Here is a 26,619-nt window from a genome sequence, read left to right on the forward strand (position 1 = left end):
GCAGAGGAGAAAAGGAGAGTGGCTGTATCGGGATCAGCTGTCACTTCCATAGTTTGTCAGGGCAAATGATGTTTGAGTGTTTGTCGGGCACCAGATGTGGGCCACATGAGAGAAAGAGAAAGCTGGCATGAAGTCTTTTTGACTCTTGCCCAAGAGGACTGCCTGGAAGGGAGGTGAGACTCCAACAAAAAGAATCTGTGTGGTGTGGATTATTAGAAAATCTAGAGCTATAGTTGGAGCGGTAACTGGGGGAATAGAATACATTGCCCATCTAGGGTGACCAACTTGTCCAAGTTTGCCTGGAACTCTCCCTGTTTTACTATCAAAAGGCCTGAGTCCCAGGAACCCCTCAGTCCCAGGCGGTTCAGGATGGTTGATCATTCTATGTGTCACAGGAGTTGCAGTCAGAAGGCGCCCAAGCAGGGAGCCTTCAAGAACCCAAAAAATCATACTTGAGAGTGAGAATCAAGTTGGAGTATCAAGCAGGTCCAGAATATGTGAAGCCAGCTTATGATGATGTCAGTGTTAAAGTGGATTTTATCAGAGGATAATTGGAAAATGACAGTGAAGCAGGATCTTCTCCACACTTTCCTTTTGGAGTATATATTGGTTGGCTTGGACTGACATAACAAAATACCACAGACTGGGTGGCTTAAACCTCAAAAACTTGTTTTCTCATAGTTCTGGAGCCTAGAAGTTCAAGATCAAGGTTTTGGCCAATTCAGTTTCCGGTAAGAACTCTGTTCCTGGCTTGCAGATGGCCACCTTCTTGCTTTGTCCTCACATGGCCTTTCCTCTATCCATGTGTGAGGAAAGGGGGAAAAGGCAGGGGTTGGGGGGGACGCAGAGAGGTCTCTGGTGTCTCTTCTTATAAGAACACTAATCCTGTTGGATCAGGGTCCCATCCTTCTGACCTTATTTAACCTTAATTTCTTCTCAGAGGCCTCATCTCCAAATACAGCCACACTGGGGATTAGGGCTTCAACATATGCATTTTAGAGGGACACGAACATTCAGTTAATAACAGAGTGTGACTGTGGAACACAGAAATATCTTTTTTAGGCAGGATCGTGAGAATATTAGGTCTGTTTCATGCTTTTCACCCTTATGGAGAAGATGTGCTATAGCGACTTTGCAGCCCCATATCTTTTTATGAACAAAAGTAAAAATTATATATAGAGATCATTTGTGACACTTTTAGAGCTCTTCAGACATTATTTTAATCTTATCAAGGTAAAGTTGGACCCGCCCAGAGGACTGTTTTCTTCTATCCTGCAGAGCAGAGAAATTCACAAGCTAATGCTCCTACTGTTGTACCCGTAGAGAAACCCACAGCAAACTGTGTACCCAGTGATCAGGACTTGGACTAAATAGGGATTTAGTACACAATGGAACTGTTCTATCTGGTGCTGCTTATATTTATGAAATTTGGCATTATATATCTTCCTATATCTTTCTTATATATATGAACTCAAGTAGTTGTAAGACACTAGATCAAAAGGCCAGTATGTTAAAAATGGAATACTGTAATCGCTTATCATCCTTTTGGCTAAGATCAAGTGTAAGAGTGAAATGCTTTAAAAAAAATAAAAAAGACACAGAACTGGATGTCTGTGTCCATAGAATTGGATGTTGGATGTCTCTAACATCCACTTGAGCCCCTCCAGGAGGCAGAGCTGTTTTTCAATTCCTTGAGGGCTTTAGTAGTTGGACCTAGGTTCAACTAGGTTCAGCTTTGAGCAGAGAGTAACAGCTCCAAAATAAAAGTTACTTAACCGTGACATAAATTAATTTTTTTTTTCAGGAAATCTGGATGAAATCAGTTTGGGGTTAGTATGGTGATTCATGGAGTGAGGATTCTAGGCTCCTGCTATGTTGTTGCCCTACTATGTGTGGCTTCCATTTTCCAAAGTCACTTCATGGTCCACAATGGCTGCTGGAGATCTGACCATTCCAGGGAACAGGAAGGATGAAGGGATTCAACGAAAAGCACACCTCTTCCGTTTAAAGACTATTCCCAAAAGTTGTACACAAGCTTCTGCAAGAAAGGCTGGAAAAGGTAGTATATTTTTTTATAGTAAGCCAGTGACCAGCTGTAAAATTTGAGATTCTATTACTCTAGAACTGAGGTCAGCAAACTATGGCCCGTGGGCCAGCCACCTGTTTTTATAAATAAAATTTTATTGGAATACAGCTCTGTCCATTTTACTTATTGTCTTTGGCTACATGTTTTTTTAAACAGCTTTATTGGCATATAATTCACGTGCCATACAAATCACTCATTTAAAGTGTACAATTTAGTGGCTTTTAGTGTATTCACAGAATCACACATGTAGCACCACAATCACTTTAGGGCATTTTCATTGCCATGAAATGAAATCCCGCACCCCTTAGTTGTTGTCCCCAAGTCCCTCATCTCCCGCCTCCCCAAAACCTAGGCAACCACTATTCTACTTTCTGTCTCTATAAATTTGCCTATTCTAGACTTTTCATATAAGTGGAATCATACAGTATGTAGTCCCTTGTGACTGGCTTCTTTCACTTAGCATGTTTTCAAGATTCTTCCTAGTTGTGGCATGTATTAGTACTTCATTTCTTTTTATATCCAAGTAATATTCCATCGTGTGGATATACCACATATTGTTTATCCATTCATCAGTTGATCGACATTTGGGTTGGTTCCACCTTTTGACTATTGTGAATAATCCTTCTATAAACATTTATCTACAAGTTTTTGTGTTGATGTATGTTTTTATTTCTCTTAGGTTGTATACCTAGGAGTAAAATTGCTGGGTCTTATGGTTAAACACTATGTATAACCATTTGAGGACCTACTAGACTATATTCCAAAGTGGTTCTACCACTTTACATTCCCACCAGCAGTATATGAATGTTCTGATTTATGCACATCCTTGTCAATACTTGTCATTATCTATCTTTGTTACTGTAGCCATTCTAGTGGTTGTGAAGTGATATCTCACTGTGGCTTTTTTGCATTTCCCTAACAACGAAAGATATTAAGCATCTTTTTATGAGCTTATTGGCCATTTGTATATCTTCTTTGGAGAAATGTCTATACAGATCCTTTCCTCATTTTAAAATTGGGTTATTTGTCTTTTTATTATTGAATTGTTATAGTTCTTTATATATCATAGATATAAGTCCCTTATCACAAATATAATTTGTGAATATTTTCTTCCATTCCATAGGTTGTTTTTTTACTTTCTTTTTGGTACCTTTTGAATCACAGAATTTTTAAATTTTGATGATGACCAGTTTGTCTATTATTTCTTTTGTTGCTTATGCTTTTGATATTGTCTGTGACTGCTTTTGTGCTACAATAGCAGCGTTGAGTAGTTATGACAGAGACTTGTAGAGTTATATGACCATATGGCAAGCGTAAAATATTTACTATCTGGTCCTTTAAGAAAAAATTTGCCAACCCCTGTTCCAGAAGTAGAGGGGAATGGGTATATTGGGAGACTGCTAGCAGGAATATATTTTGACTGTGTAAAGACTTCTAAAGCATTCTGGTACAGTAATGTGCTAAATGTGTTTCAGGTATGTCTTTTCACCTTCTAATAAAAAGTCCTGTTTTTGCCTCATAGCTGTTAAAAGAGTGCCAAACACTACAGAAACTGGAGATCTTATATAGCTTCACTATTCTGCCAGAACTTTTAATCTTCTTGAGTATTGATAGAATCATTGTCTTTACCATGATAACAGCAGGGAGAGAACTGGGACCCTCTTTAAGGTGATGAACTGACAAGTTAATTACTACCAGGGTAGCACATTATCATTTCTGCTTACCTCTATTCATATGGACACAAGACAACACTTGGTAAGTCCAAGCTCAAGGTTAAGAGGATTACATTGAATATTGGGAATGGCTCCCGGGTTTATTTTAGTCCATTCCTGTCCTTTCTAGAACTAGAGCTGATAAGAGAGCTGTTTGGATCTGAGTACATCTCCTAACACAAGGAAATATAGTTTTAAAGAAGAAAACCATACAAAAACCAGATCAGCAACAAAGAGAGAAAACCCTGTTGTTATTCCAGTTGTCCCCAAGGTTGGCTCCACTATCTGAGGTTTACTTATGTGAGCAAAGAAATCGTTTTTATTTGAGCTATATTGCACTGGATTTTTGATATTTGCAACCAGAGGAGCTTCACCTAATACAGAATGTGAACCTGCTAAAACAGATGTGCCGTCATGGTATTATTCATGCTAAAAGAAGGTAGCTGTTAGAAATAAGCATCTGAAAAATACAATAAGCTATTTATTATCAACTGTTATAGAAATGAATAGTGACTGCCAATATCCATTTTCTCCTCTTTTTCCTGGGCATGCAGCTAGACTACATTTCCCAGCTCCCCTCGTTTCTAGATGGGGTCATATGACTAGACGTCACCAGTGGAATATAAGAAGTGATGTGTGTCATTTGACAGGTTGAGATGATTAAGAGTAGCTGCTGGCTTCTTGATTCTTTCTACTTTTCTTTTTCTGAAGGCCGGATGTGGCGAATTCAGAGAACTCTGAGCCCCTTGGGGTAGGTGGAGCCACTAGATGTAAGAAATCTAGATCCCTGAATGACTGCATGGAACAAAACACCCTCACCCTGTCTGTTAACTCATATTAGACATGAAAAAGCAATAATCCTTTATTCTCTTAAGACACTGAAATAAAATATACCAACCAGCAGGTAGTCTACTCTGACTAATACATCAACAGCTTTAAAACACTCTCATGAATTTTGATGAGACTGATTTATTTGGGCAAAAAGATTGTGTAAAAATATCAACCATCTAAATAACTGTGATTAAGAGTTAACCAAGGCTTATGAGAAGTAATAGCGTACTACAGCTGTTGGCAGTCCCCATTCAGAGTTACGTACCAGTTCCCAAATCCAGTTTGTGGGAGGCTTCTCAGCAATGCTTAAAGATGATCTGTTACCTACAGATTGTATGAACGTAAAGACATGGATGATCTAGAAGACAAGAGTCATTTACCCTGATAGCAATGTAGAAGTTTTCACCATGTATATCCACCACTGGAATCTTGCATCATTTACATTATTCTAAATGTATTCTGTTGAGGCAAGAGAACTCAGAGTACCAATCTGAATGCCACGTGTGTGGTTCTTTACAAACCATCTGCCTTACTACTTCCTCCTTCACCTACGACAAGCTCCAGGTAGGTGCACAGGCTCTATGGATGGTTCTAAGAAGTCTTCGATGAAGCTGAAGGGGGCAGCTTTCACTACTGTTTAGCCTCCATATCCAGCTCTAGACTTGGGTAGCAGAAGCATAGCAGTGAAACAGTGAAGCAGACATGCAAAGAGAAGCCAAGATGAGAGACTGATGGAAAGAGATCTGAACATTTTTTATCTCGGTTTCTGGGAGTTTCTGAGACCCAGTATCATTCCTGCCCTTTCAGTAGTTGTGTGTTCAACCCTTCTTTTCATTAGAAAGAATATCATACCTTAGTATTTTTCCAATAAATTTATCTTTTCAGTGTAGTTTGTTTGTTTGTTTATTTGAAACCAAAAGAAAGACTCAATGCATATGTGACTGTTACAAAAAAGAAACAAAAAATATTAAGCCAGAAGTAGGGGGTTTCTCTTTCCACCTTAGTATTCCCATTCTAGTGAGTTAACTACTTTTAACAATTTGCTTAATGTCTTTCTATATTATTTCTAGGCATATTACACATATGAAATCATACCACTTTATAACTTATTTTCACTGTTTTACTCAGCAATATGTTGTGGAATACTTTCTGTATTGAGAGATATATAAAATGTACCTCATCTTTTAATAGGTGCATCATATTCTATTACATAGTCATGCCCAATTTATTTAATTAATTTCCTATTGATGGGTATTCAAAGGATGTTTCTAATTTCATGGTATTACAAAACAAATATATAAAATTCTTTCATTCATTTATTAATTCAGCAAAAATTATTGTGCCCATGCTATGTGCCAGGCACTTTTCTAGGCAAGATAATTTCTGGAGTTTCTATTTGTGGGGAGGGGAAGAAGTAAACAAGAAAACAAATAATTGTGAACTAAATAATTTCACCTAGTGATAAGTTTTATGAAGACAATAAATCATGGAGATTTGATAAAGAGTGAAAAGTATGGGTTTAGAACTTTTTTAGATTGGAGTATCTGGGCCGTTTCCACAAGGTGACATTTGACTAAATCCTAAATGATACAAAGGAAGCATCCCTGTGAGATCATGGCAGAGGGAACACTAAGAGCAAAGGTCTTAAGGCAGTAACAACTAGGCAGTTTAGAGGGAAAAAAGTGAGGCCAATGTATCAGTTACAGTTCTCAGTTACAATCAGTAGAAACCAATGTAACAGTTCAAGGAGAAAAGGACTTTACTGAAAAATACTTGGCAGCTCACAGAATCTTTGGGATGGCCAGAGAACCCATCTTGGAGACTGGCTGGCCAAGGCAAGCTCCCAAAATCCCACTACAGAACTGGTCTAGCGGGGCCATCACTGCTATGACTGCTGGTTAAAGACACTGTGGCTTGCACCAATGACAATATTGCCACTGCTGGCTCTGAAATTTCAGTGTACCTACCACCATCCCCCCACCCTTATTTGCAACACCAGTTTCTAATTTAAAGGCTGTAGAAGTGATTTACTCCTGTACATGCTACATCTGTATCTTAGCACGTTTGTACTAATATTTCTATAGACTGAATTCCTAGAAGAACTTTTAGGTTTAAAGAGAAGCTCATCTAAATTTTTGACAAGTATTACTGAATTGTCATCTCCTAAAATGTTGTAGTGATTTACACTCCCTACAAACAGTATATGAGTATGCCAATTTCTTCAAAGCCTTGTTAATTCTAGATTTGTGTTTTAGAGTAGTTTTGTAAAGCTGGACACATCTGGACTTGATTTTGGCTCTGTGATTTAGTAATTGTGTGTTATTGAGCAAATTAGTCCATTCTCTGGGTTTCATTTACGTTGTAGTTACGATATAGAAATGATAACCATGTTTCTGAGACTGCTAGTTGTCCCCTAATAACCATTCTCCCCTTCTTCTATACTCATAGAACACCAATTTTTAGTTAGATGCATAGCTGTCCAGAATCAATTCTAATTTACCAGTTTCTCTTGGTCATAGCCAGCATGAAAACCTGCAGAATGGGTGTCAGTCATTTGTAAGAAAATCCTGGAGGCAACAGTAAAGCACTTTTTAAAGAAATGCTGCATCACAAACATTATTTATGGTACAGAGGATGACACTGAATAGGAAAATTCAGATATTTATGCCTCTGAGTTAAAGTGATTGAAAACACTTCACATTCTGATCCTGAAGATGAAGAAATTTTTAAAATACCCTAAATGTTTTATTTTGCTTACATATTCCTTTTCATATATGCACGAAAGTGATATATAATTGTGTCCATGCCTAAGTCAATTAAAAAGTTCTATTTCAATAAGTACACACTAAAATTCTAAGTGATAGGAAAGCATTGTCCCAATTTAATTGGAAGTGTTTTTTAAATATTCTTAGATTCAATTAAAAAATAAACAGTAATGGTCTCAAATATTCATTCTTGCCTTCTTCTATAGTAATAGAACTCTGAAATTTAGTGGGGCATAGGGCTGCCAAAAATAAAGATTCAGCCTCCCTTGTAATTATGTCATGTGACAGCTCTGGCCAATGAAATATGAGTAGAAGAGATGTGTGCAAATCCCAAGTCATGTCCTGAGAGGAAAAGTTATGCCCTTTCCTTATCCCTCTCCTTTCCTTGCTGATTGGAATCAAGATGTAGTGGTGAGTCACCTTGGGTCATAAACGAAGGGAAGCAAACTAGAAATGATTGAGCAATGAGACGGAAGAAATTTGGTTCCCTGACACTGTAAGTCACTGTACTAATCCTAGATTGCTTAAACCTAGATTGTTACATGAGAAAGAAGTGAATTTCTATTAATTATAGGCCACTGTATTTTTGGGTCTCTGTAACAGTAACTGAACTTATACCTTAATGAATATAACCCGCTTCATTGAATTGTGGTGAATATTAAATGAGATAATGTATGTAAAGTACCTAGCAGAGGTATGTAATAAATGTGTGCTGAAGTAACTTGCCTTAAAGTCTCAAAATAAGCCGCGGCAGATTTTAAAATTTAATTCAATTTTTCCCCTTTCTTTGTGAATTCAATAAACACTCCTTGAGCATCTACTATGTGCCAACTGCTGTGCTTGACCACAGGTACAGAATGGGGAACAGATACAATAATATACAGTAATAAAATTCTCACAATGAAAATCCAGGTGCTACAGTGCAGGTGATTACTCTCCAGGAGCTGGTCTTGAGATGGAGGAATATGTCTGATGTTACTGGGTAGGGGTGATGAGCAGCTCAGAAGATAAGAAACTCAGGCGCCCAGGTTGGCAGCCTATCTCTACCCCACCACCCTCTTTATAACACAGACCTTAACGTGGGTAATATGCTTTTCTCTCCTACCAAGAAGGCTGCACTGAGGACTAGCAGGAAATTACAACTGCAAAGATGAGTTCACAGTCAATTAGCACTGGCCATTTAAGGATTGTATACTCTGAAATAGGAAAACTCACATTCAATGAGACAACTAATAACTAATAAGTAAAATTAATAACCTTGATAAGAATATTTGATATATAAAGCAAGAACACATGATTTTTCAAAAATAATTAAAGATTTTAGAACTGAAAAATGTAATTGAAAATAAAACCTCAGTACATGGGCTGAACAACAGAGTAGACATAACTGAAGATTGGTGTGGTAAATTGCTACGTTGAGCAGCAGAAAGGGAACAATGAGAAAGATAAGAAGAATAGCTAACCTTATATAGTGCTTACTATATTCAAGGCATTGTTCTAAGCTCTTTACAGATTTAGAACTCATTTGATTCTCATCACAGAGAATGATATGAATCAAGCTTGTTATAGCTCGTCAGGAATGTGCTATTATTACTCCTATTGTACTGATAAGAAACATAAAGCACAGAAAGGATTAATAACTCACCCAAGGTCAGACATCTAGTAAATAGGAGAGCCAGGATTTGAATCCAGCATCTGGTTCTAGAGTCCATTTTTGAACACCAGGCTATACTGAAATGATACAATGTTTAAATGAAATATTGAGAAACATAAAGGATCGATCCAAAAGCATTAGGATCCATGGTGAATTCCAGGAGGAGAGACTACAGAGAATGGGTGGCGGGGGGGAGAGGGGGAGAACAACTGATAATTTCCCAGAACACATGAAAGACATGAATTCTTACATTGAAAGTACCCTTCCTAGTAGGATAAATAAGACATATTGAACATATTATAGTGAAGTTTGGGCATATTGTAGTGCAGTTTTAGAAAACTGAAGCTGAAGAGACAGTCCTAAGAGAGTAGATTTTAATTGATCTCGCCAGAGGGAAAAAAAAAGGAACTATGTGAGGTGATGGATTTGTTCATGAGCTTGATTGTGGTAAACATTTCACAATGTGTACGTATATCAAAACATTACATTGTACACCTTAAATATATACAATTTTTATTTGTTAATTATACTTCAATAAAGCTGGAAAAAAAAGACGCAATCCAAAAAGTTATCAGAGACAACCTACAAGAGGAATAAGAATCATTGAAGTCAGATTCTCATGAGCAATACTGGATGCAAGAAAAAAAAATGCAGCAATGTCTTCAAAATGTTAAGAAAAAAATTTTGAATCCAGACTTCTATAGTTAGCCAAAGCATCTTTCAAATTAAATGGTGAAAAAGAATATTTTAAGACATCTCAAAGACTCAAAAATTTATCATCCACAGCTTATTTCTGAGCAAACTGTCAAAGGAGTACTGGAAACAATAAGCAGTGAAATACAAGAAAAAACAGTGGACATGTAATCAGTAAAATTTATTATTAAGTAAATATTGTTTATTTATTTTTTATTTATTTATTTATTTTTTGTGAGGAAGATCAGCCCTGAGCTAACATCCGTGCTAATCCTCCTCTTTTTTGCTGAGGAAGACCGGCTCTGAGCTAACATCTATTGCCAATCCTCCTCCTTTTTTTTCCCCCAAAGCCCCAGTAGATAGTTGTATGTCATAGCTGCACATCCTTCTAGTTGCTGTATGTGGGATGCGGCCTCAGCATGGCCAGAGAAGCAGTGCGTCGGTGCGTGCCTGGGACCGAACCCAGGCCGCCAACAGTGGAGCTCGCGCACTTAACCGCTAAGCCACCTGGCCAGCCCAGTAAATGTTGTTTATAAAGTACTTCTTAAGTCTGGAATATATATTCTAAATGATACTGATGTCAGATTGTGTTTTCCAAAAATGAACATGCTTTTCCAGAAACTTGTCACTCCGCATCAAAAGGTGTAATCTATTTCTCTTCCCTTTGAAGCTGGTCTGGGTTATGACAGCTCTGACCAACAGAGTGCACAGAAGTGATGCTATGTGACATCGGAGGATAAGTCATAAGGATACAGCTTCAGCCTGGCTCTCTCTTGTTGGGAAGTTTGCTCTGGGGAAGTCAGCCACCACGCTGTGAGGAAGCCCAAACTAGTTTACAAAGAGAGGCCATATGGAGAGACCCATGTGGAGAGGAAATGCACCTCCCAGCCAGCATCCACCACTACACTTCTGACTGAGTGAGTTGTCAGATGATTCCAGTGCCAGCCTTAGAGTCTTCCAACTGAAGTGCCAGACATTGTAGAGCAGAGATAAGCCATCCACTCTGTGACCTGTCTGATTTTCTGACCCACAGAATCCATAAGCATAAAAATTGGTTGTTTTGTAACATCAAGTTCTGGGGTAATTTTTTTCACAGTCATAGCAACTAAAACAGTTTTCAGTACAGTAGGTAGTATATACAGGAGAAGATTGAAGGGAAATAAAAGCACAAGATTTTTGTCATGTTTGAGGAATGAAATAAATATTGATTAACTCTAGACATGATAGAAAAAGAGTAAGTTTTAAAAAGCATATGATAATTACTTAAGGATAATTATTAAGTGAAATGGTGCAGATTAAATTTTAAAAATAAACTTTATTCTGTTTATAAGAGACATAAATAATACCAGAATGAAAAGTTCAAAGAGAAATAAATATACCAGGAGATTTAGTCTAGCAAAGATAATATCAGACAAAATCGAGTTTAATGTGAAATTATGAAGAACAACAAAAGAGACCATTTCATAATGATAAAAATAAAAACCCATCGTCAAAATCATGAACTTTGCTCGGTCTAACTTCATGACTCAACATGCATGTAGAAAAACATGTAATTAAGGGGAGAAATAGGCAATTTCAAACCACAGATGAAGATTTAACATATTCTCTTTCAGAAACTGATTGCTCAAGCAGAAGAAAAGGTGTAAAATTGTATATCTAAATCTATAAATTTAAATATATATAATACTTTGCATCCAACATAGAAAATATATTCTTTTCAAGCATACACAAAATATTTTTAAAGATTGATTATATATTGAGACACAAAAGAATCTTCAACACTTTAAAAACATCATGTAGAAACAATGTTCTCTGACCAACATGAAATAAAATTAGAAATCAATGCAACAAGGTAGTTTAAAAATTAGTTTGGAAAACAAAATCCTAACTTCTAAACAACCCAAGGTCCAAATAAGAAACTACATGGAAATTATGAAATTTTTAGAAATGAAAGACAATGCAATTACTACTTATAAATAATTAAAGAGATGCAGCTAAAGTGGGGCTTAGAAATTTTTAGTCTTTACATGTTAGAACATAAGAAATATGAAAAACAAATAAGCTGAGCACTTAATTCACAAAGCTAAAAATAATATAGAGTAAACCCAGAGAATATGGAAGAAAATAATAAACATGAATGTGGAATTTAATTATTTAATGAACAAAACAACAAGAAAAAAATAATACCACCAGAAATTTTTTATTTCATTTTAAAAGAACAATAAATAGATCAATAAAAAGATAGAGAAAGAGAAAGAAGGCAAACATAAAGTGTCAAACAGGAAAAAATAGTTATAATAGAGCTAAAAGTCCTAGGAGAATAATTTGAACGGCTATATTCAATAAATTTGTAAAACCTAGATGAAATAGAATATTTTCTAGGAAAATATAAATCAAACAAGCTTAGAAAATCTGAGCAAACAAATAACCATTCAAAAATCATAATCAGTATTAAAATTTCTACCTTTTCAATAAAGATGCCCTCCCTAGATAGGTTTATAGTTAGTTCTAACAGATTTTCAAAGAACAACTAATCCCTATCTTATATAAACTGTTGAATAGATTGAAAAAAGAAGAGGAAACATGACCCAATACTCTTATGAGGTCATACAAGATCAATGAAAAAAATTATAGTCAAATTTCACTTTTGAATATAGGTGTAAACACACTATATCAACAAATTGAATCAAGCAACATATTAAGAAATACATCACGACCAGGTTTATATCAGAAATTCAAGAGTAGTTCAATGACTAAAATTCTATCAATGTAAATCACCATATTAACAAATCAAATTACAAATATGACCATTTCAATGGTCAACGAATAAGGAAAAACTGTTTGATGATATTCAAAATCTATTCCTGATAAAAAAAAAAAAAACAACCCTTTAGTAAACTAGGATAAGAAAGAAACTCCTTAATGTCAGAACTGATATCAATGCAAAATCATAAAGACATATTAATGGTTAAATTTAGAAGCATTTTCATCAATGTTAGGACATGATATGGATGTATGGATATTTTCTATCACCACTACTACTCAAGATTTTACTGGAGACCTTAGCCATGTTCAGATTGGCTTCACATGCATTTAAGATTCTTCCAGGTCTTTCTGGCTTGGTAGCTCTTTTCCTTTCATAGGTGAATAATATTCTATGCGTAAATGTACTACAGTTTGTTCATCAGTTTATTCACCTTTTGAAGGACATCTTGATTGCTTCTAGTTTTTGACAATTATGAATAAAGCTGCTATAAACATTTCATGTGTAGATTTTGTGTGGACATAACTTTTCAGTTCATTTAGGTAAATACTTAGGAGGGCAATTCTTGGACCATATGGTAAGACTATATTTAGCGTTGTAAAAAACTGCCAAATGGTCTTCCAAAGTGGCAGTAACATTTGCATTCCCACCAGCAATAAATGCGAGTTCCTGTTGCTCCACATCCTCCCCTGTATTTGGTATTGTCAGTTTTTGGATTTGAGCCATACTAATAGTCATTCTAATTGGTATCTCGTTATTTTAATTTGCATTTCCCTAATGAAACACGATGTTGAGAATCTTCTCATATGCTGTTTGCCATCTGTATATCTTCTCCTGTGAGATATCTGTTCAGATTTTTAGCATTTTTTAGTTTTTTTTTGTGAGGAAGATCAGCCCTGAGCTAACATCCACGCCAATCCTCCTCTTTTTGCTGTTCCTGGGCTAACATCTGTGCCAATCTTCCTCCACTTTATATGGGACGCCACCACAGCATGGCCTGACAAGCAGATCTGAACCCGCAGTGGAGCGCGCGCACTTAACTGCTATGCCACGGGGCCAGCCCACCTCATTTTTTAAATGAGTTGGTTTTCTTTTTTTTTTTTTTTAAAGATTTTATTTATTTATTGTTTTCCCCCCCAAAGCCCCAGTAGACAGTTGTATGTCATAGTTGCACATCCTTCTAGTTGCTGTATGTGGAACGTGGCCTCAGCATGGCCGGAGAAGCGGTGCGTCAGTGCGCGTCCGGGATCTGAACCCGGGCCGCCAGCAGCGGAGCGTGCGCACTTAACCGCTAAGCCACGGGGCTGGCCCGAGTTGGTTTTCTTACAGTTGAGTTTTAAGATTTATTTGTATGTTTGAATAAAAGTCGTTTATTAGGTATATGTTTTTGCAAATATTTTCTCCCAGACAGTGACTTGTTTTTTCATTCTCTTAACAGTGTATTTCACAGAGCAGTTGTTTTAAATTTTAATGAAGTCCAACGTACCAATTTTTTATTTCATGGATCATGCTTTTGGTGTCCTATCTAAAAAGTCATTTCCAAACCCAATGTCACCTAGATTTTCTCCTGTATTATCTTCTAGAATTTTTATAGTTTTGCACTTTACATTTTGATCTATGATATATTTTGAGTTATAAGTTGTGAAAGGTATAAGGTCTATGTCTAGATTCTTTCTTCTTCTCTTTTTTTTGCATGTGGATGTCCAGCTGTTCCAGCATCATTTGTTGAAAGACTGGCCTTTCTCCATTGAAGTGCCTTTGCTCCTTTTTTAGCAATCAGTCGAATGTATCTGTGTGTATCTATTCCTGGCTCTCTATTCTGTTCCATTGATCAATTCGTCTGTTCTTTTACCAATACTACTCTGTCTCAATTACTGTGCCTTTATAGTAAGTCTTGAAGTCAGGTTGTGTCAATTCTCCTACTGTATTTTTCCTCTTCAGTATTTTGTTGAATATTTTGAGTCTTTTGACTTTCCATGTAAACTGGAGTTTGTTGATGTCCATAAAATAACGTACTGGGATTTTGACTGGAATTGCATTGAATCTATAGATCGGGTTGGGAATGCTTGGCTGTGAAGATGTTAAGATATTTGGTTGGGAAGACCAAACATCTTAACAATATTGATTCTTCTTATCTATGGAGTGGGCTATCTATCCATTTATTTAGATCTTCTTTGGTTTCTTTCATCAGATTTTGTAGTTTTCCTCATGTAGGTATTGTATATATTTTGTTAGATTTATTCCTAAGTACTTCATTTTTTAGTGCTAATGTAAATAGTATTGTGTTTTTAATTTCAAATTTCAATTGTTCATTGCTAGAATATAGGAAAGCAATTTACTTTTGTATATCAATGTAACTTTGCTATAATCACTTATTAGTTCCAGGAGTTTTTTGGTTAATTCTTTGGGATTTTCTACATAGATAATCACGTCATCTGCAAACAAAGAAAATTTTATTACTTTCTTCCCAATCTGTATACTTTTTATTTCCTTTTCTTGTCTTATTGCATTAGCTAGGACTTCCAGGGATGAAGGGACATCCTTGCCTTATTCTCGATCTTAGCAGAAAGCATCTAGTTTCTCAACATTAAGTATGATGTTAGCTACAGGTATTTTGTAGATGTTCTTTATCAGGTTTAGGAAGTTCCCCTCTATTCCTAGTTTGCTGAGAGTCTTTATCATGAATGGATGTTGTATTTTGTCAAATGCTTTTTATGCATCCATTGATATGATCATATGATTTTTCTTTTTTAGCTTGTTGATGTGATGGATAACATTAATTAATTTTTGAATATTGAACCAGCCTTGCCTACATGGCATTAATCCCACTTGGTCATAGTGTATAATTCTTTTTATACATTGTTGGATTCAATTTGCTAATATTTTGTTGAGGATTTTCACATACGTGTTCATGAGAGATATTGTTCTGTGGTGTTCCAGCCTTGTAATGTCTTTATCTGGTTTTGGTACCAGGATAATTCTGGCCTTATAGGATGAGTTGGGAAATGTTCCTTCTGCTTCTATTTTCTGAAGGAAATTGTAGAGAGTTAGTATCATTTCTTTCTTAAATGTTTTGTAGAGTTCAACATTGAAACCATCTTGACTTTTGTTTATTCATTATTGATTTAATTTTTTTAATATATATGAACCTATTTAGATTATCCATTTCTACTAGTGTGGGTTTTGTAGATTGTATGTTTCAAGGATTGGTCCATTCATCTAAGTTATCAAATTTGTGGGCATAGAGTTCTTCATAATATTCCTTTATTATCTTTTTAATGTCTATGGGACCAGTAGTGATGGCTTCTTTTTGATTTCTGATATCAACAGGTTGTTTCTTTTCTCTTTATTTCTTGGTTAGCCTGGCTAGAGGTTTATCAATTTTATTGATCTTTTCAAAGAACTAACTTCTGGTTTTGTTGATTTTCTCTATTGTTTTCTTGTTTTCAATTTCACTGATTTCTGCTCTAATATTTCTCATTTCTTTTCTTCCACTTAGGTTTATATTGTTCTTCTTTCTCTAGTTTCTTAAGGTGAATTATTGATTCTAGATCTTTCTTCTTTTCTAATCTGTGCATGCAATGCTAAAAATTTCCTCCTAAGCACTGCTTTTGCTACATGCCACAAATTTAAATGTTATATTTTCATTTTAGTTTAATCAAAAATGTTTTTAAATTTCACTTCTAACTTTTTCTTTGATCCATGTGTTATTTAGAAGTGTATTGTTTAATCTCCAAATATGTTGAGATTTTCTAGCTATCTTTCTGTTATTGATTTCTAGTTTAATTCTGTTGTGGTTTGAGAGCACACTTTGTATGATTTCTATTATTTTAAATTGATTCAGATGTGTTTTATGGCCCAGAATATTGTTTATCTTGGTGAATGTTTCCTGTGAATTTGAAAAGAAGAGTGTATATTCTGTGATTGTTGGATTACATTTTCTATAAATGTCAATTAAATCCAGCTGATTGTTGGTGCTGTTCAATTCAACTCTATTTTTACTGATTTTCTGCCTGCTGGATCTGTCAATTACTTATATAGGTGTGTTGAAGTCTCCAAGTCTAATAATGGATTGTCTATTTCTTCTTCATATATTTTGATGTTCCATTGTTAGGTGCATACAGATTAAAGAATGTTATGTCTTTTTGGAGAATTGATGCCTTTATCTTTGTGCCATGCCCCACTTTATCAGTGATAATTTTCTTTGTTTTGAAGTCTGATTTGTCTGATATTAATATAGCTACTCCAGCTTTCTTTTGATTTGTGTTAGCACGGTGTATCTTTTTCTTTCCTTTTACTTCTGATCTATCTGTGCCCTTATACCTGAAGTGGATTTCTTGTAGACAATATATAGTTGGGTCTTGTTTTTTGTTTTATCCACTCTGTCAGTCTCTCTCTCTCTTTTTTTTTTAAAGATTTTATTTATTTATTTACTTTACCCCCAAAGCCCCAGTAGATAGTTGTATGTCGTAGCTGCACATCATTCTAGTTGCTGTATGCGGGACATGGCCTCAGCATGGCCGGAGAAGCGGTGCATCGGTGCGTGCCCGGGGTTCCGAATCCCGGGCCGCCAGCAGCGGAGCAAGCACACTTAACCACTAAGCCACGGGGCAGGCCCTGTCAGTCTCTCTCTTTTAATTGATGTATTTGGAACATTCACACTTAAAGTGATTATTGATATAGATGGATTAATATCTACCATATTTGTCATTTTTTTCTATTTTTTGAACTTGTTTGTTTCTTTTTTAAATCTTCCCCTCTTTCCTCTTTTTCTGCCTTCTATGATTTTAATTGAGCATCTTATGATTCCATTTTTTTCCACTCTTAGCATATCAATTATACACCTTTCCAAAACATGTTTAGTGATTGCCCCAGAGTTTTCAGTACTCATTTACAACTAATCCAAATCCACTTTCAAATAAGTCTATACCACTTCATGATTAGTGCAAGTACCTTATTACAGAGTATTCCTAATACCTCCCTCCAATCCCTGATGATGTTACTGATGTTCATTTCGCTTATCCATAAGCTATAAATTACCCAATACATTGTTGTTATTCTATTAGATCAATTAAAAATAAGAAAAATAGAAGGTTTTATTTTACTTCATTTATTAGTTCTTTAACATTCTTCCTTTCTTTATGTAGATCTGAGTCTCTGACCTATATAATTTTCCTTATCTCTGAAGAATTGCTTTTAACACTTCTTGTAAGGCAAATCTACTGGCAATAAATTCTCTTAGTTTTTGTTTGCCTGAGAAAGCCTTTATTTTTCCTTCACTTTTGGAGAATAATTTCCCAAGATACAGAATTCTAGTTTAGTGGGTTGTTTTTCTTTCAATACTAAGTATTTTGTTTCACTTTTTCTTGCTTTATGATTTATGCAGAGCAGTCCCATGTAATTCTTATTCTTCTGTAGGTAAGGTGTTTTGTCCTCTAGCTTCTTTTAAGATTTTCTCTTTGTCTTTGTTTTCTGCAGTCTGAGTATGATATGCATAGGTGTAAATTTTTTGGTATTTATCCTGCTTGGTGTTCTTTGAGCTTCCTGTATCTGTAATTTGGTGTTTATCATGAAGTTTGGAAAATTCTCAGCAGTTATTACTTTAAATCTTTCTTTTACTCTTTTCTATGTTTCTTCTTGTTCTGGTATTCCCATTATATATATGCTACACCATTTGTCATTATCCCACAGTTCTTAGATATTCTACTTCATATTTTTTTCTCTTTGCATTTTACTTTGGGAAGTTTCTATTGACATATCTTCAAGCTCACTGACTCTTTCCTCAGTCGTAATCTTTCTACTGGTAAGCCTATCAAAAGCCTTCATCAATTCTATTACAGTGATTTTTATTTTTGACATTTTCACTTGATTCTTTCTTAGAGTTTCAATCTCTCTCCTTATATTACTCATCTGTTCTTGAATGTTATTAACCTTTTCAATTAAATCCCTTAGCATATTAATCATGATTATTTTAAATATTATTTTAAATTCCCAAATCTCTGCTATATCTACATTTGAGTCTAGTTTTTTGATTGCTTTTTCTCTTCAGATTGTCTTTTTTTCTTGCCTTTTAGCATGCCTCATAATTTTTTGTTGAAAGTTGCACAGGAGTATTGTGTAATAGGAAGTCTGGTAAATAGGCCTTTAGTATGATGGTTATGTTTATCTGGCCAGAAATTATGCTGTGTTTACTGTTTACTGTAGCTGCATATGTCTGAGCCTTCACTTTCCTCTGGCATGCTTATTTTTAGTTTCTCCTGTTGTGTTTGGGCTTCCCCCCTTCTCCTACTAGTTTGGAAATTTTACATTCTTTCTTTTCTTCTTTTATTTTTAATAATTACCCTTTAAATTTTATCAAGCATATTTAAGTCAACAGAATCTATATGTTATCAGTATCTTTACGCTATTTGTAAGGAATGAAAAGCCCATAGGACCCTTTAATTCAAATCAGTCCTCTCTGATATATATGCTATTGTCATCCAGGGTCTGGGAATATATTAATTTTGACTCTTAAATGTTAGACATTGTTGTTATTGTTTTATACAGCCAATGTTTCCTTAGATTTACCTACATGTTTACGTTTTTTTTTTTACTTGCCATTCCTGACCACTCTCGGATGTCATTAGTCTTGGAATCCTTGTCTTTCTTTCTAAACTATGTTTTAAAAGTTTCTTGAAATCAAGTTGATTGGTTGTGAACTTTTTCAGATTTTGTCTTAAAATGTCTTTACTTTGCTCTTGATGTTGAAAGATATTTTTGCAGGATATACAATTATAGATTATCAGTATAGACTTTCAGTCCTTTATGGGTAATGTGCCCTTGAGAAGTCAACACTCAGCCTAATTATTGCTCTTTTTAATATAATGCATCTTTTTTTCTGGCTATATTTAGGTTTTCTATTTCTCCTCCTCCTCCTCCTCCTTCTTCCTCTTTTTCACGTATGTGTGTTCTTCAGTTTTGCCATACCATCTCCAGGTATAGATTTCTTTCTATATATCTTATTTTTGGATTTGCTGGACTTCCTGATTTTGAAGATTGGTGTCTTTTCATCAGTTATAGCCATTTTTACAGGTTATTTCTTCAAATATTGCTTCTCCAGCATTTTCCTCATTCTTTTCCTCTGGAACTCTGATTAGACACGTGCTGGAATTCCCACTCTTCCTTGTATCTTAGTTCTTTTCATTGTTCTTATCTCTCTGATAAGAACAATGCTTCATTCAGGAAATATCTTCAAACCTGTCTTTCATTTCACCACTCACTTCTTTATAAGTTTCCAATATGTAGTTTAATACAATATTTGAGTTTTAATGTTAAATTACTATATTTTTTTCTGGAAATTCTGCTTGCTACTTTGTAAATTTCTCTGGTCAGTTTTGATAGACTCTTGGCTTTTCTCCCCAAGGGAATTTGCCAAGTTTTAGCATAGATGAACATATTTATAACAGAAAGACTCAGTCTCACTGGACTGAGGAGACAAACAACTGGAATTTGAAGGATAAAATTCCACGCAGAGAGAATCAAAGGAAAGTGCATCCAAAATCCTGCATGCTGTATTCCCTCAAGACATTTGCCAATTGCAAATCTTTATGTGCACTGGATGAAATTCCAATAAACTCACTATAAAGCAGTATCTTTGAGACTAAAGAGCTGAACAGAGATTCAGCAGCTGCAGGGTGCTTGGGAGACAGGGGATGGATTTAAAGATTAGCAAAGGTGGAGGAACTATCTAAATACTGTGGACTTTTAGAAGAGACCATAGAAAAACCATATCCTAGGAATAGAGACAAAAATGTAAATCATCTTTAACAAAGCCTAAGACCAAGCCTAGACAGGATTAAGATGATCTACTTGTACCATTCCTGTCTGCTGGAAGAAAAATTAAGTGGCTCAGGAAAGAGGTAGTGTCATTCAAAAACTTTACGTTTTTAATATACAATGTCTGGCATCCACGAAAGATTATTAGGCATGCTATAAAAGGGTCTAAATAACCAAAAACCAGATGGTAGAAATATCCCCACAGGTGATTCATACAGTGGAGTTATCAGACAGAGAATTTAAAATAAAGATGACTAATATAGTCAAGAAAATGGAGGAAAATATGGAGAATTTCAGCTGACACTTGGAGCCTAATAAAAAAATCAAATGGTGAAGTAGAACTGAAAAAATTTATAACTAAAATTAAGAAATAAGTTGATAGGTTTAATAAGAGATTGAACACATCAAAACAGAGGATAAGTTAACTAGAAGACATGTAAGTAGAGAGTATCAAGATTAAAGCACAGAGATAAAAGGATGAAAAATACATAACAAGGGTCCGTATATATGGAACATGGCGAAATATTCTAATGTGTATGAATCTTAGAAGGGGAGGAGAGAATAGAATAGTAGCAGTATTTGAGAACATACTGGTTGAGATTATTTCAAAACTGACATAAGATATGAAATCACAGATTTGAGAAGCTCTAAGAATCCTAGGTAGAATAATTACAAAAAATATCACACCTAGGATCATCACAGTCAAAGATGCCCCCCCCCAATAAAAAAAGCCCTTTGTTTGTATAGGGTTGATCTGTGTAAACAATAGAAGATTATGGAAATGATGGAGTGTAACTTCCAAGACAAGGCCATAAAAGACATTGTACCTTCTCTTTTGCTCTCTCAGATCGCTTTCTTGGGGAAGCTAACTGCCATGTCATGAAGACACTCAAGCAGCCCTATGGAGAAACCCAGTTGGCAAGAAACTGGGATCCACTGCCAACAAGCAGTAGTTACTTGGCAGGCATGAGTAAACTACCTTGGAAGCAGATCTTCCAGGCCTAGTTAAACTTTCAGGTAACTACATCCTGGATAAAATCTTGTTTTCATCCTCAGGAGAGACCCCAAGTCAGAACCACCAGGCTAGGTTACTTCCAGATTTCTTACCCACGTGAACTGTATGAGATAATAAATGTTGATTATCTTCTGCCACTAAGTTTGGGGTAATTTTCTGTGCAGTGACAAACAACAAACATAGATTTTTGAGGCCTGGAAGGGGAGTGCTGCTGTAACAAAAACCTAAAATATGGAGTGGCTTTGGAATTACGCAGTCAGTGGTACCTGGGTTAGGGAAAGCCTAAAGAGTCTTTATGTATTTGTTAGTAGAAGCCTGATAGCCTTTGAGGAGACTGCAGGTGAGGATTTAAATGAAAGTGAGGGAAAGTCTCCTGAATGTTAAAGGAAAATGGATCCTAGTTGTATAGAAACAAAGTTTATCAAAACAACTGCCTACAGTAACATGGAAATTAGAAAACATACCAGATGAGCTATGTGATATACCTATGGAGAATTTTCAGGCAAAATGTTGGGAATGCCTTGTTTCTTCTTTTTTCTTATAGTAAAATGTGAGAGAGGAGACATAAGCTAAAGTAGAACTGTTTTAAAAAGTTAGGGAAGAGGAGTTAGAAATCATTGGGTTTGAAAATTCCTGGCCTCTCCAAATGACACATGATGCTAAAATTAAGAAATTGCTGGGCCGGCCCCGTGGCTTAGCGGTTGAGTGCGTGCTCTCCGCTGCCGGCGGCCCGGGTTCGGATCCCGGGTGCGCACCGAGGCACCACTCCTCCAGCCATGCTGAGGCCGCATCCCACATACAGCAACTAGAAGGATGTGCAGCTATGACAGACAACTATGTACTGGGGCTTTGGGGGAAAAATAAATAAATAAAATCTTTAAAAAAAAAAAAAGAAATTGCTTCCAGGAAAAGATCAAATTCAAGGCACTTTCAAAAAATATGATCTAGAGATGAAGCTGAGAACGTGACTGTAAAATCCTTTTTAAAGATCTCAGAAAGATCCAAGGTCTTAGTGATATTCAGTCAGAGAAGAGGCGTTATATGAAGCTTAAGTGTCTTTCCCCTCAGCCGTTATCAGCAGAAACCCAAGGTAGAGAAGAGCTTATCTCAAACAGATTTGTGGTGTGGCTTTTGTCTAATGGAGTAAACTCCAATAACATTCACAGGTTATCCAAAGAGTTTTAAAGATGTTTGTAATGGCAGAAACAGCACTAGCAGCAACTTGAGAAAATCATGCAAACAAAAACAATGGCTATGTTTTTTATGGAAAAGGAAGGATAACTCAAAGAGAAGAACCAAGAGCTCAGATGGTAGAGCCAAGAAATATGGAGAATCTTTCCTGTACAAGCATAGGAATGAGTTCTAATCAAGGAACTTCTAAACTTTGCCCAGTCAGATTTCAGAATTGCTGTGGAACATGTGTGGTACCCATTTTCCCCTTTTTGAACAAAAACCTCTGTAACAGTTATCCTATGCCTGTACTAACCATTCTATGTTTGGCATGGAAGGGGCAGATAATTTGTCTCTTTAGTTTACAGGCCTTCAGATTATGAGGAACAATATTCAAGGAGATTTTATTAAGGACTCACACTCAAGGAGACACATGCACAACCTGGACCTGATCTAGATATAAAATTTTGGGCTTTGAACTCATGCTGTAATGAGATGAATCTTTTGAGAGTGAGCATATTTTGCATATGAGAGGAATAGAGGGTGGAATGTGGTAGCCAGCCACCAAGATGGCCTCCAGTGGTTCTTGTCCCTTGGTGTTAACATATTTGTGTAGTCCCATCCCACACTGAATAGAGTTGGCCTCTGTAACCAATAAGATATTGTGGAAATGAAGGAGTGTGACTTCTGAGACTATGTCATAAGAGAGAATGTGGGTTCCATCTTGTGTTCTTTTGGATCACTTGTTTTGGTGGAAGCTAGTTGCCATGCCAGGAGGGCACTCAACCAGCCCTATGGATAGGTCCATGTGACATAGCATTGAGACCACCTGCTAATCAGCCCTATTTACTCACCAGGCATGTGAGAAAGATACCTTGGAAATAGATCTTTAACCCTAGTGAAGCCTTCAAATGACTGCAGTACTGGCAAGCATCGTAACTGCTATCTCATGTGAGACTCTATGTCAGAAAACTCTAGCTAAGCTGCTCCTGGATCCCTCACCCACACAAATCGTATGAGATAATAAATATTTATTAGCTTTATCTGCTAAGCTTTGGGTAATTTTTAAGGCATCTATAAGTAGCTAATACATGAAAATTTTCCAAAACTGAGGGCTTTTTTTTTCATTAAAAAACACTAGCAGAATAAATATAAGAAAATCATAATGGGGCCGGCCCCGTGGCTTAGTGGTTAAGTGCACGCGCTCCGCTGCTGGCGGCTCGGGTTCGGATCCCGGGCGCGCACCGACGCACCGCTTCTCCAGCCATGCTGAGGCCGTGTCCCACATACAGCAACTAGAAGGATGTGCAACTATGACATACAACTATCTACTGGGGCTTGGGGGGGGGGGAAATAAATAAATAAAATCTTAAAAAAAAAAGAAAATCATAATGAATCCATAAGAACCAAACTGCTGAAGTCCAAAATAAAGGGAAAATTTTAAAAGCAAGATTATCTCCTTACAAAGATTTTAAAAGACATATTATCTTCAATGGAACAAAAATTGGATAGATAGCTGTGACTTCTCAAAAGAAACAATGGAAGCCAGAGACAACATAAAGATATCTTCAACGTGGTGTAAGAAAATAACTGCCAATGTAGAATTCCTTACTAAACAAAATATCCTTCCATATTGAAGGTGAAATAAATACATCTTCAGTCAAACAAAAACTGAAAAAATTTTATCACCAGCAAACCCACACTAAAGGACATAATAAAGGGTATTTCTTTTAGGCAGACGAGAAAGGATCCCAGATGGAAGCTTGGAGTTGCAGGACATTATGAAAGCAAGTAAATATGAATTAATTATGTTTGTATAAAACAGTAATAACAATATCTTTTGTGGTTTAGAATACACAGAGAAATAAAATACGTGAAGAATAGTGGCACATAAGTCAGGAGAGATGGGATTAAAATGAGTTAAAGTGTTCTCTTTTCATTGTCCAAGAAAAAGATGAAGTACTAATATATATTAGACATTAATAAGTCAAGGGTGAATAAATAGGCTATAGGTAAAGCACTTTCAGAGGAGTAAAGAATAAATAACTACCAAGCTGATAAAAGACAGAAAGGAATAATAAAACACCCAATCAATCCAAAAGAATAAAAGAAAGGGAGAAAAAGAACCCCAGAAAAGGTAGGACAAACAAAAAACAAATAGTAAGTTGGTAGATTTAAGTTCACAAATGGCCAAGAGTATCTACAACAATTGGACAGAATAAGAAGGTAAAAGTGGGAAGAGTTTCTCATCATATATCAAGACATAAAGTTACAGTAATTAGGACAGTGTTCTATTGATGCAAGTATAGAAAAACAGAAAAATTAGCCAGAAGACAAAGTCTGGAAATAGACCACATTCATGTGGACATCTGATTTACGAGAAGGGTGGTTCTGTAGAATAGTAATGGAAGGACTGTCTTTTCAATAAATCATGTTGGGAAAATTGGATATCTCTACGGCAAACAAATGAAGCAACTCCTACATCTAAATGTGAAAAGTAGGCGATAACGTTTCTAGAAGGTAATATATGAAAAAATCTTCCTTCTTGGTGTGGGGACATAATTCTTAAACAATATAAAAAGGCACTAACTCTAAAGGAAAATATCAATAAATTGGACTACATCAAAATTTAAAAGTTCTGTTCATCAAAAGATACCATTAAAGGAAATCCCACCATTTGTGACAACGTGGATGGACCTGGAAGACATTATGCTAAGTGACAAATACTACATGATTCTCTTATATGAGGCAACTAAAATAGTCAAACATATAGGGAAGCAGACAGTAGAATGTTGGTAATCGGGATGGGGAGAGAAAGACATGGGAGTTGTGTTCAATGGGTATAAAGTTACAGTTATACAAGATGAGTAAATTTGCTGTACAACATAGTGCCCATAGTTAACAGTATGGTATTGTACACTTACAAATTTGTTAAAAGAATAGATCTCATGATAAGTGTTCTTATCACAAAACAAAACAAACCACAAAGGGACACCAGGAAATCTTTGGAGGCGAGGGACATGTTTATTACCTTGATTGTGGTGATGGTAACATGAATGTATACATATGTCCAAACTCACCAAACTGTATACATTAATTATGTGCAGTGTTGTTGTATACCAATTATACCTGAATAAATCTGGAAAAAAAGAGATTGAAAAAGCAAGCCATAAAAAGGGAGACTATATTTACAACACATTTAATTTACAAAAGACTCATATTCAGAATACTGTATCAAAAGAACTTCTGTAAATCAGTAAGATATACAACCAAACAGAAAAATGAGCAAAAGACTTAGACACTGCACAAAAGAGAATCCAATTAGCCAATAAGTGTATAGAAAGATACTCAACCTCATTACTAAATAATAGAATACAAACTCAACCAAAATGTTAAGAATTGGTGTGCATGTGGAACCACTAGTACTCTCATATGGTGGTCAGAATGCATGTTAGTATAATCACTTTAGAGACGATTTGGCAATATATGCTAAAAATAAATATACACAATTGTATGATCTACCAGATCTATTTATAGGTATATATACAAAATAATTTGTGCAACATGTGCAACAAAAGATATATATAAGAATGTTCATAGCAACATTATTTGTGATTACCCCAGATTGGAAGGTGTCCAATTGCCCATCAAAAATACGAAGGATAAATACATGAATATACATGTTATATTCACACAATGTAACAGTTCACAGCAATTTAAAAATAATTATCTAGGGCCAGCCTGGTGGCGTAGTGGTTAACTTCGTGTGCTCCACTTTGGCGGCCCAGGGTTCATCGGTTCGGATCCCAGGCGCAGACCTACACACTGCTCATCAAGCCATGCTGTGGTGGCATCCCACATACAAAATAGAAGATTGACACAGGTGTTAGCTTAACGATAGTCTTCCTCGAGCAAAAAGAGGAAGATTGGCAACAGATGCTAGCTCAGGGCCAATCTTCCTCACCAAAAAATAAATAAGTAAATAAATAAAAATAATTATCTACTGTTACTCAAGAAAATGGATGACACAATGTTGAATGAATAAATACACACAAGCACACAATCATACTGTATGATTTCATTAATGTAAGGTTAAAAAAATAGACTGAACTGA

At 35.8% G+C, this 26,619-nt stretch overlaps 1 protein-coding gene across 2 annotated transcripts in view; it reads left to right on the forward strand.

Annotated features, from left to right (window-relative positions):
* ZNF518A (zinc finger protein 518A) overlaps positions 1-26,619 on the forward strand; it is a 64,966-nt gene that overhangs the window by 2,658 nt on the left and 35,689 nt on the right. For both annotated transcript variants that reach the window (XR_015552500.1, XR_015552499.1), the window contains exon 2: positions 1,805-2,193. The gene's annotated coding sequence lies outside the window, so the exon portion shown is untranslated. Of the gene's footprint in view, positions 1-1,804 lie in introns of those variants that run through there.

Source organism: Ceratotherium simum, chromosome 6, assembly GCF_057802395.1.
Source record: "Ceratotherium simum simum isolate JZ-2026a chromosome 6, ASM5780239v1, whole genome shotgun sequence".
Classification (NCBI taxonomy): domain Eukaryota; kingdom Metazoa; phylum Chordata; class Mammalia; order Perissodactyla; family Rhinocerotidae; genus Ceratotherium; species Ceratotherium simum.